Source organism: Chiroxiphia lanceolata, chromosome 1 (genome assembly GCF_009829145.1).
Source record: "Chiroxiphia lanceolata isolate bChiLan1 chromosome 1, bChiLan1.pri, whole genome shotgun sequence".
Lineage (NCBI taxonomy): Eukaryota > Metazoa > Chordata > Aves > Passeriformes > Pipridae > Chiroxiphia > Chiroxiphia lanceolata.
Window position 1 is genome coordinate 87,490,226 of NC_045637.1, and position 11,446 is coordinate 87,501,671.

The following is an 11,446-nucleotide window of genomic DNA, read 5'->3' on the forward strand; positions in this document are numbered from 1 at the left end:
AGACAAAGCTCTGCCAAGCTACTCCAGAAATCAGTTGTTCAAGCCAGGAAGAATATTGAAAGCTAACCATGGACAAAGTGGTTGGATTTGGTTTAAAATGCAATTAAAAAAACCCAAACAACCAACCACCTGATCTGTTTCCTTTAGAGTTAAAGCCACTGTAACCTGGGAAACCTATACTCACTTGGTTTTGTAGTATTACAGTGGGAGAAGAAATGTGAGGAATAATTCCTTCAGTAAGGTTCTAGGGAACAGAAGTGTATTTCATCTATATTCCAGCAGGGTCTTCACTTGCCTCCTAAGGATCAGATTTTTGTCAGGAACCTGCACGGTACGGGGGAATTATCATGTACTTTCTGTCTCCTCCTAAACAAATCAACTGGCATTCACATTATGGCTAATATAAGGCATATGCACTCTGTTCTCTATTCACACTTCCTTCCTGCAGAAGGTAACAATCTGTGGCCATGTTCCTCTGGTTCCCCCTTCATCTTCTGCGAAACATCCTCGGGAGCACTTCCACACCCACCTCGACCTTCCACAGGCAATAAATATGTGTCCTTCTCCTTGTCCCATTAAAAGATGGTGAAAAACTGCTGCCTTTTCCATTGCTAAGGTCTCTTCTCCTGGCATTACATGTAAGAGGCACTATTTCTCCTCAAATTGACTAACCAATTAACATGATGGTGTTAAACTTGTCCTAGCAGTTTTGTTCTCAATCTGTACATAATTTTTCCAGTTATATGAATTGGTGTGCTAAAGGATATTAGTTGTCCCTGCACAAATTATCTTGATAGAGCATTTAATTTCTAGAAACACTAGTGCTGCTCCTCGGACTGCAGCAGATCACGCTGTTACTTTAATATGCTGTCATGAAGATTCAGAATGCAAAGCAAAGAGAAAATAAAACTAAGCAGTCCTTCCTGTACACACCTTAAAAATAATTTTTAAAAAGTGTGTAAATTTAGAAGTAGAATGTATTTTCTCTTAAGACCAGTGCAGAGTACTTTTTTCCTGTCACAAATCCAGCTTCCAGACTGCTTCAGGGAGAGGATTTGCACCAGTAAATCAGTAATATTTCCTGTACCTGTTATTGTGCAGTCCTTTGTATGTTAATGCATATTGCTAATAAGTATTTTGATTGTCACTGGCATTTTCCCCCCAGTAAACTGTTTCTCTGGCACCTCCAAACCATAAAAGTTCCCATGCTGCACTTCATACTTCTGCAGCCTTGTGTGGGGCTGGCTGTAGGTGTTTCCACCAAGGATGGACAGAAAAGTGTGGCCCTGCAAGTTTATAGGGGTAAAATTTCAATCATCCTTTTACCATGCAGCCTCTGAGTCATGTGGTTGCTGGATTCAAGCAAAGAGAAGCTGCCAGCAGAGGCAGAAAGCCACAGAGAGAGGAGGCTGTTCTCTGAGCCAGCTAGAAGCCTGTTTCCCCATGGCTGGATGGAGACCTTGTCTCAGCCACCCTGCCTCCACACAGGTCATCAAAAAGCAGCTACTGGAGTGCTTGGATTCTCAATTTGTCTCTTCAATATTATTTACAAAATCAAGGAACAAAAACTGTGTAGTAATGTAAAATAACCCAGGATTAACCCCCCCCCCCCAAAAAAAAAGCATGATCCCAGATAAGAGTAGTACTTTCAGCAGGATCTAAATGTTTAGGGACCGGTGTGGCATTATCAAAAGTGAAGGACACAAGTTTAAAATTAGAATTGTACATTTCATTCATTTGAGCAAGATTCAAAGTTTTAGTCTAGAAATACACTAAAAAAATTATCCCTGCCCCCACCCTCCTACAATGCTTGACAGCAGCTAATGTTTAACTGGCTAACAGGATCAGAGGAAGCAAGTTTGGTTCAGGAAGTATTGAAAAGACTGTGTGACAGGTAACTATCGGATTAATGTAAATACACACATGTATATGACTATAAACACATAAGAATATATGAAACACGGAAGCACAGATAAGAGTATAAACATATTTTAGACTTCACTGGTTGCCTGGAGGATTAGAGCTCTCTGCAGAACATACTGAAAGGTCACCATCTCACTGCTTTTATCCACTGCACTTAAATGTGAAAAATAAAGAAAGTGATTTGCATCTTGTAGTTGAATGCTACTACTTTACGGGTCTTCCTGTTCTGTCATATGAATCAAGAAATGATGATTACATGGATTCAGTTGTAAACCATAGTGATAAGACACCCCCTGAACACACGGCAGGAAAGAGACATAGAATTTTACATAGACTCATTAATCTGCAAATTTGAAAGTGACACAGGCTTCACAGTTAAATAAAAATCCTCTGCATTCAGCCAAGGTAAACCTTTGGAGTGAAAAGGCAGGAACTTCTTTTGGGGAATGAACACATCCTTCTTGTGGGAGAAGTAAGAAATGCCATTTCTTCTTCACTTGGTGGGATAAGTTGAAAACAGCATATAAAAATAAGTGAAATTAAATGCAAGGAGACAGAGCAGGGTGTGAACGGCACCACTTCTTCTTCAAGAACATCTTTATTTTGGAAACAAAGTGTCTTCTTTCAAGTGAATTGTTTTTGAATTCCTTGCAAGGAGTGGCTTCTTGAAGTATTTTCAAACTGAAATGAGTTGAGTCCTTCTGCTTCACCGAGTAAAAAGATAAACAACTCAGTTTTGGCACCATTAAGTTGCATTCACAGTCTATCATATTACAGAGACATTAGAAATGATGCACTAAATCGTGGAAGTAGCAGCCTTTAAATGTCTCCTCAGTTTGGGAGCAAAAAGAAATAGAAGACGTGGGATTTGTCCTTTTGTTTTAGTTGGATATGAAAATGGAGACAGAAGTAGTTACAGCAGATTAGTATCCAGATACCAGCAAAGGCAACATATTTAGCTAAACTTATTCTTAAATATAAACATGTGAACTATGTATTATCTGCAGGTGGCTTGCAAAAGGAACTGCCCTGAATTGTGCCAAGCCAGTACTAGGAAGAAAGAGTTTAAAAGCACTTTATTAAGCTTGCAATTCCAATTCATGATGATATGAGTCATGATAACATTCTTTGATAAGATTTTAATGCCATGATCACAGACTACAAACATGGCTGGAGAACTTAGACTTCATTTGCTTCAAATTACAAAGAATGCAAGAAGGCAAAGGATGGTCCTACCATGGAGGCAAGTGATTTTCTGGCCTAAAGGGACTAAATTTTATTGCTGCTCCTGACATTAAGCATCTAGCAGTGCTATGCAAATTGCTTAAAATAACTTGGCTACCTGCTGCATGTTGCTAACTTTCTATCCCAATAACTCAAGCAGTCAGATTTCAGAGGTATTGAGCACTTAGAGCTCTAGCTGAAATCAAAAGGAGTGATGCTCTGAGTCCATGAAAAATATTCTATACTCATAAGCAAGTTCAACAGTCAAGTTGCACACTTCCAAAATGAGCACTTAGAATAAATGGACACTTTTTACCTTGGCCTTTCCACAGCTCAGCTCTCTAATGGTAAAATCAGGAATACTTCATCTCATAGTAGTCTACTATTTTGGAGGCACTTGAAGATACTGTGACCACAACTGGAGATCCTGTGAGGAAATCCAATCACATCTCCAGAGCAGGACTGGAATACTGTTCAGTAAGTAAGGCCCACAGCTACATTTTGAGCTCTGTAGAGAAAAGCAGTGATAACACTATTGAGCAGCTGTCTATCTTGTGTGCTTAATGAGACAGTCCTGAGAGAAAAATGGCCTAAAATGCATAATTAAAGGCTGTAACCTAAATGATACGCTCAAAAAAAATAAAAAAGGGCTGCATTAAGGTTATAAAAGCAATGTGACTTAGGGCAATTTTTAGTGTATTGGTGCTTGAATCTGTATTCCCATCATTCTTTTAAGATGGATTTTTTTTTTTTTAATTGAGTAATTAATACTAAGCTCTGGTCTACTCTAAAAAAAAGTAATGATGCATTGATTTGATGAAATGCAGCATACTGCCCTTTAAAATGTGGGCACTACAAAAGAGTACACAAAGTGTATTTTTTTTTACTGAGTTTGCAGGACAAGGTTTATGTATATCTGTGTTTAAGATTGCTGGGGTTTAGCACAGATGTGGGCTAGGATACTGTCTTGAGAGAAATTGCTGTGGCTTCTTGAAGGAGCAGTAGCAGACATGAGTTTGTACATGAAACGAGGCATAGAATTTCAGTGGCTACACCTAGTATCATTTACCCAATTAGTTTTATATTTTACAATGCTTATAACACTTTATAACATCAGCTTGGGGTAATGTGTCTCCCAACCCTGCAAAGCAGTGACTTTGCTGAAATTACTCAGATGTTGCATGTACACAGATATTCGCAATTAAATACTTGCTAAAATTATTCGTAAGCTTAGGTCAAATTATTTTACCTGACCACCAGCATTTTGTTCAGCAAGTCTTTGCAAATAGCCAGTATAGGTGTTGGTCAACCTGATCTTTTATTTTTGCTAAGCTGTTCTGTGCATCCAGGTTCCTTCATTGCTTTTGTCCATGTCTACAGTTTTCACAGCTTAGGTGGTAAGAATATAGTGGAGGCAGGGAAGAAGAAAACACCTTCCTAAAATTTAGTCACTTTACTACATAAGAAATTGATTCAAGCATCTACTTTGTTTTCATACTAAGATGTTGCAAATCTGTTGCAGCTAGAACGGTTCAAGATTTTTTTTTCAAGACATCTTTTCAACAAAATTGCCATCTGGTCATTGAAGAAAAGTTAATTTATTATAAAAAATAACTAACTGAAGAATGGTTTATTTCCTTATTATGACACACAGCAATATTCTTTTTAATACCTCTGTAAATGTTCCATGAACTGTTATGTGACAGGTTCAGCAGCAACCTTGACTTCACATTTACACATCTCCCCCTCCTTCATCCTTTAACCAGTGATTTCTGCCTTCTCTTCTCCCCACCCCAGGCTGCAGCAGATCACGGCTTGAAGTGTGCTAATGCACCCTTTCATTTCTGATGATCTTTTTCTGTCCCAGATTAGTACCCTGACAGGATCACGTGTGCCTTGTATTGAAAGGCTTCAACTGATTTGCCTCAAATAGAAAAAGGTCCTGATTTTAGAGTGTTTTCCGATCTTAAAGTGTTAGACAATGCTGGTTCCACTTGCACAACAGGTGATCCTTTACACATTACTTCAGTTTTTCATGTTGCTGCTGAAGAGGAATGTATTTACAATTAGATGAAATTGAAAAGCAATTACAATCAACCATGCCACCAGATGGAGCTTCTTTTCTGCCTTTCCTGATGAAGGTGCTGAACCTATGGGACTGTGGGATTTTAGCTGTATTTATAGTCAATGAAATAAAAAACACTTTTTATTTTTACTTCTGGTGATGCAGGACAAAGCATCCCTGCCTTCATAGATAGCTATTTCAGTGACTTCTGTTTGTATACTGTTAATCACAGCTATTGTGCCAGTCCTTTACTTTTGCAGCATTAGGCTGTGTCATGCAGTCTTGTTTCTTGTTCATGTACTTGAGAGTTTTCAAGTACAGGCTTACTTTTTAGAGTAGGACACTAATACTAAAGCAGCATTTCTGCTCTTTTTTCTTTCCTACTGTAACAACTATTAACATTCTTTAGAAAAGCAAATCTCTCTTTATTCAGCCCACTACAAAATCTATTTTGTTCACTGAAATTCAACTCTGAAGTCTCTTTTTTGTGCTTTAGCAGTATTGTATTTTGTTACAGATACCTAGTCACTGGTATATATTTACATCAACTGAAGTTATGATGTTCATAAGTCATGAGAATCGATATAAATGACTGTCTCTCTTACAGGATATATTCTATCAGATACCTGTTTTACTATCTATTATTATAGCTGAGCAATTGAGGACAGATTGTAACTGAGGCTGTCCTTGGGAAATGCAGAGAGTCAGGGTTGAATTTACTCCTTTTCTGACAGTTTTAAAAAAATACACATTCAAGCATACAATTTTTAATGTAGAATTTTTACAGCAAGATTACTCCTCTGTTTTAAGCCAAGTGAAAAAAAATTGGAATGACGTACAACTTACCTGTCTGCGATTGCTGGACTGAAAAGGTTGGTCTGCATTTGCCAGCAGTTATTAAAACAGGCTATATTGCACAACTCTGTTTTCCCAAAGGACAGGGAGGTATCTAAGCTGATGAGGTCAGGCTAGCATTTCATTATGCCACGTCAAACGCAACTCTAAAGACCAGGAAGGTTTTGCCAGCCAACGTCATGAAGGTCCTTCTGACCAGCTGGCAAATTCTGTTGTCGTAGGAGAGACCAAATGAGTTCGTGCCACTATTGATTTTGAGTGAGTTACACACCTTGTTGCTTGTAACAAAGACAAACACAGAAATACAAAACAGAATTTATGTGGGTACAAGTTCATGTTGTTTTCCATTTTCATGTCTCATTTCCAATGGGTAAAAAAATCTAATGCCTTAGAGGAGGAAGAAAGGAGAGGGGGAAATCTAATGTCTCAGGCATGTAATATTCATGTGCTAACAATTCAAAGAGGTGGTCTAGAGATGTGTTGTTTTGTCATGTTTTATGTAGTTTCTAGGAGTATATTTTGGAGGGTGTATCAAGCATTTGGAATTTTGGAGTGTCCTTAGACAAGAGGTAAACATATCTTCTGTCTGAGTAAGTTTCTTTACAGAGTTTTAAGAAGACATTGGTTTTGGTTTTCTGAAAGCAGACTGCAAAGTGGCAGAGCAGGAGCAAAATCCAGCAATTTAAGAGAGGCGGCAAGAAAAACTTAACTATTTTAATAGCCTAGCAATAGTTTTGGGGGTAGAATGCCCTTCATACCAACATACTCTGGGTAAGATGGAGCTTCTTTCTCACAGAAATCCAAAGCAATACTAGCATAATGTAGGGCAAGATTTTGATGCAAATTATATTTTTCCTAGATTGCAAAACAAAGACAACAACAACAAAAACCCCACACAAAACCCCAAACAAACAAAAACAAACCCAAACAAAACCCCTCATAAACACAGAGGTTTTACATGTGAGAACCTGGATCCTAGTGTTCATCAGAAACTTTTGAAAGAGATGCGGTTCTGCAACTTTCTGGAGATCCACATTAAAACAAACAAAACCCCTAAAACAAAACCCTTTTCAGCTCCTATACTGTCAATACATTTTGGAAGTTGAAGCCATTTTTTCTCACTGATAATCCGAACTTCTCCTTTTCAAAGAATGTTTATTTGGGGTAAATTGTTGAAATGCAACGGTAAGTCTATAAGGAAGGCAGGATGACAGCTTGTATACGGGAGGGTTTTTTATCAGCATATAGTTTACTGACTGACAAATGCCTTAGGATTTTCAGTGTACCACATGAATATAAAAAGTTTAGATAATATCTATAAGTATCAAAGGTATTAAACTAAATCTTGACACCTTTAAGAGCCACAAGATCCAAGCAACACTTCAGAAATCATAGTGGATAGAAGATTTTGTGCAACATGGTTATGTCACAGTTAATGCCAACTCTACTCTGAATTTAGAATCCTTTGTACCATTACTATATATTTACTTTTCATGAAGAATGGCCTTAATTTTGTATCAGAGGCAGGGAAATCTTTGACCCACTGAAATCAATTACAAAACTCCATCTTCCAGGAGGTTAGCATTTCACCCAAATGAAGGGACATTCCTTGCCTTATCACCAAATACTCAGTATTTGTAATTGAAAAGGATATTCAACGTCATTATAGGAAACACAGCCATTGCTGTAGTTCAGGAAAATGGAGTAATTATATTTTCCTGTATTTAAAGGAATCTCTACATCCCATAAGAAACATCAGATGAAAGTCTGCTGAGACACAAGAAAAAATATACAGCAGAGATCTCTAAAAGTGATTGTCTGAGCAACTCAAAGCTCTAAAGGTTTGTGCTTGCTGAGCATCCTGAATAAATTACGTTTAAATCTTGGTATGTAAGATCTGGAAACTAAAGTAATCACTTCCATTTACTTGTTTCCATTTCAGTACTTTTCCCATTACAGATCTAATGCATGCCTTTTTGAAGTACCGCTGCTTGGTTTTCCTGCATAAAGAAGAAATTAGGTCTAATAATCTAACTTCTGAATAATTTCTATTCTAGTTGTATGGACCCACTGAGATTTTCATTCAGTGTTGACCATCCTCATAAATGCAGTAAACTGAAATCCCATCCTTATTAGAAACACAGAGAAGTTAAAATTTCTGATGGGATAGGGAGCATTTTACTTTTTGTTAAAAATAATTGAGGAGGCTATTAATATCCTTGCTGACATTTTTGTAAAAGGAACATGACTGTTAAAACTGGGATGAAGAACTACATAATTTTCAAAGTGAAGCAAGTACGAATGCTGCTAGCATTTGGGAAAAGATGGTATTAATTTTGCGTGTGAACTGTGATAATCCCTGCATATTTCTAAATCCCTGTAAATTGTTTTATAGTGCTTAGGAGTTATGACTCATTCACATTTTCTTATAAGTTTATATTCCTTCATGGGGGATTGTCCTACAAAAGACTTAAGCGGGAAATTGGAGAGATGTCGCATATTTGAACTAGGTACATCCAAAAGTAGAATACTTTCCCCTTGGACTAACTGGGAATTTTACTAGTTTTGGATTTGAAGGTTGAAGCTAATATTAAAGGTGCATTAAAAGAAATGATGAACAGTACTTGAATGGGCTTCAGTATTACATTATGTGGTTGAATGGAATCCACAGAATCCTCTCCAGTTAATTGACTCTGGGTGTCTGCAAACAAATATTTTAATGTTCATTTTGTTTTCAAATGATGACAACTATTGATCTAAGCAGCTAGATCAATTTATTAATCTGCATAGCAAATAGAGCTCCAAACCAAAATCTCCAATCTAATGAGAAATACCTTCCCATGCAATCATAGTGAGAAAAACAATACCATGGATTGCTTACCAGTGATTTTTGCATTCTTTTTTAAAATTTCATTTTCAGTTTTCTTCTGAGGATGCAAATACTCCTACAAGATGTGTGTGTTGAATGCAGGATGGGATCAAGGTGGGCAGTTGGGAAACAAGATGGGGCGAAATGAAAGGTGGTGCTGTGTTGATCCTAGTTGTGTGTAGTTTATGACCCTAAACACATCTGGTCCAAGCTCAGGGAATGCAAAATGCCTCCTGACTGCAAATATGCTCTCTCTCTCTATTACTAAGAAATCTCTCTGCTTTTGTCTCAATATCTTCTTTAGTAACAAATGTGGTAAATTAGAAGCCTGAGATCCTGGTTGCCCTGTTCTTTTAAGAGAAGCCATTTCGAAGTACGTAACTTATCTCCTTAACTAATAACTCCTTAACTAATGTCCTCTGGCATGGTTTGTTGCATAGTTGAACACCTGTTCTACAGGTTTACCTGATTTTAAATTACCCCTTTCAAAACGGTAGCAATCGATTCCAACTAAAAATCCATCTTTGTATGCCTTTAATTGCCTGATTTTAATTATTTTCCTGCAATATGCATTCATGTTGCCTTAACTGCTTTTGCTTTATTTCTGTGAATGGTGGTTCTTTTTCGAGGCCTGTCTCCCAGAGTTATGGAACATATAAGAAATGTGTATTAATTGCTACCCTATGACTTAACTCTTATCAATATTTACAGTTGGTTTCGCTTTTTCCTGTCCCTTATTTTGCTTTAACCTTTCACATTATTCTGTAATTTCTAGTAGTCCACATGGTTTTGCCTTATGAGCAAACGGCACATTTTTTTCCCTTTGCTGCTTAAAACATTTGTTAATGATTTGGCAAGCTGGGAAAGCTTCCACATGAGGAAGTAAGGACTGGTTTCTTCATTTCTGTTTTCCTCACCATAAAACAGATAACACTTCAAGAAAATAAAGTAGTAGTGTTGTATTTTATGAAAAGGATCTAGAACATACTGTAAGTACTAAGCACCCCAATCTAAACATCATCTATGCATTTATTTTTCCTTCCAGCTTGTTAATTTTGAGGTGTCACAAGCCTCAGATAGGTGAGTCATGAGGTCTCACTTCCAGGGACAGGTGAGAAAGCGCCTGCGTTGCAACCTGTTTTCATCACAGTGAATGTTAACAGGAGAGTGGCCCAAAGTTTTCATCCCCTGCTCTGTTACAGCCACTGGTAGGTCGGGAGTGATGGCGAAAGCAGCTGACACCAGCACCTTCCCTGTCAGCAGGAAGAAGACAATCGTGTTCCTCTTTCTTGTGTTGCATCACAGACCTCAGATGAGTAACTCAGGACCATGCTCTGGGGTTTAAGTACCATTAATTTGAGACTGGTTAGTTCATAGAGCTGAAATAGTGGCACACCAGCTCACTTGGAGAGGACTAGGCAAAGAAATGCTCCTATGAAGGGGGGCAGCTCGCAGCAGAGTGCTGGTGACGAGCAGTTAATGGCAAAGTGGTGTTTATCATGTTTTCTATTAGCACAGCGGGTGCCAGCCAGAATGTTTGTCCTTCGTTCCTCTTCTTACAATGCTCCAAACCAAACTACAAACAAATATCGAGTGATCAGATTATCTGGCACCTCTAAGTAAAATTTCGCTGTTCAGCTCTTCTGTCAAGGTGTAGTAAGAACATCCTCACAGCAGTATCTGCTAAGAAAACTGTTTGGTGGTGTTTCTGCTGCTTTGATATTCATTCCTCTGTGAGACCCAGACTGCACACTCAGTTGAACTGCACTGTATTCACTCACACTGGGAGACTGCTTTTTGGAAACCAGATTGATGCTAAAAATAAAACAAACTATGCAAAACAAACAAAAACCCCCTCCTTGCTACATCCATAGTGGGAATATACTGCTTCAGAAAGCACCGTGTTATTTGCATATGCTTTTTAGTGTCTTTTCCATGAGAAAAAGAATGGAGGGGAGTTTAATACTGTAGTATTTTTGCAATCATCCATGCAAATCACCCCCAGACAATACTGTGGCACACACAAAGTATAGAACCATGTTTGGAAACTTCTCAGATATGGATCTCACCGTACTAATATAAAAGTATTTTGTTATGGGAATGCTGTTTACTATGCACCATGCCTAGAAAATAAAACTGAGGGTTTCTACTTCTCTTTATTCGATTAAAAGGTAATGCCCGTATTTTGATTTTCCTCCTTGATTTTTTAATTGGAAACTTTAACGATAGTCTGACCTTTTAAGAGGGCATGCGTGCACACGTGTGTGCCTCCTTAGCCTTTGGACTCGATTTTCCACGGGTACTGTTAGTACCGAATGTGGGTAAAAAATAAAGAGATCGGCTTAAAAAATGTATCATACTTTAAAAAGTTAATGCCTTCGGAGTTTGTTTTACCTTTGGGGTTTTGTCCTCGAGCTCTGGTTTCAAAGCTTTTTCGCTGCAGTTAGGATGGGTGGAAACCAAACTAAACACAAAAGCCAGGGGTCTAAGCCATGAGTCTCACAAACTCC

At 38.0% G+C, this 11,446-nt stretch overlaps 1 long non-coding RNA gene across 2 annotated transcripts; it reads right to left on the minus strand.

Annotated features, from left to right (window-relative positions):
- Positions 1–1,707: 1,707 nt before the first annotated feature.
- Positions 1,708–6,340, minus strand: LOC116799433. Of its 2 annotated transcripts, none has more exons than XR_004361055.1 (2): positions 3,464–6,340; positions 1,708–2,627 (listed from the first exon to the last, which is right to left on the minus strand). It is a non-coding gene; the product is annotated as an uncharacterized LOC116799433 (long non-coding RNA). The 2 variants fall into 2 exon arrangements; XR_004361054.1 differs by having other exon boundaries at positions 1,708–2,624; positions 3,464–6,335.
- Between the last annotated feature and the right edge of the window lie 5,106 nt (positions 6,341–11,446).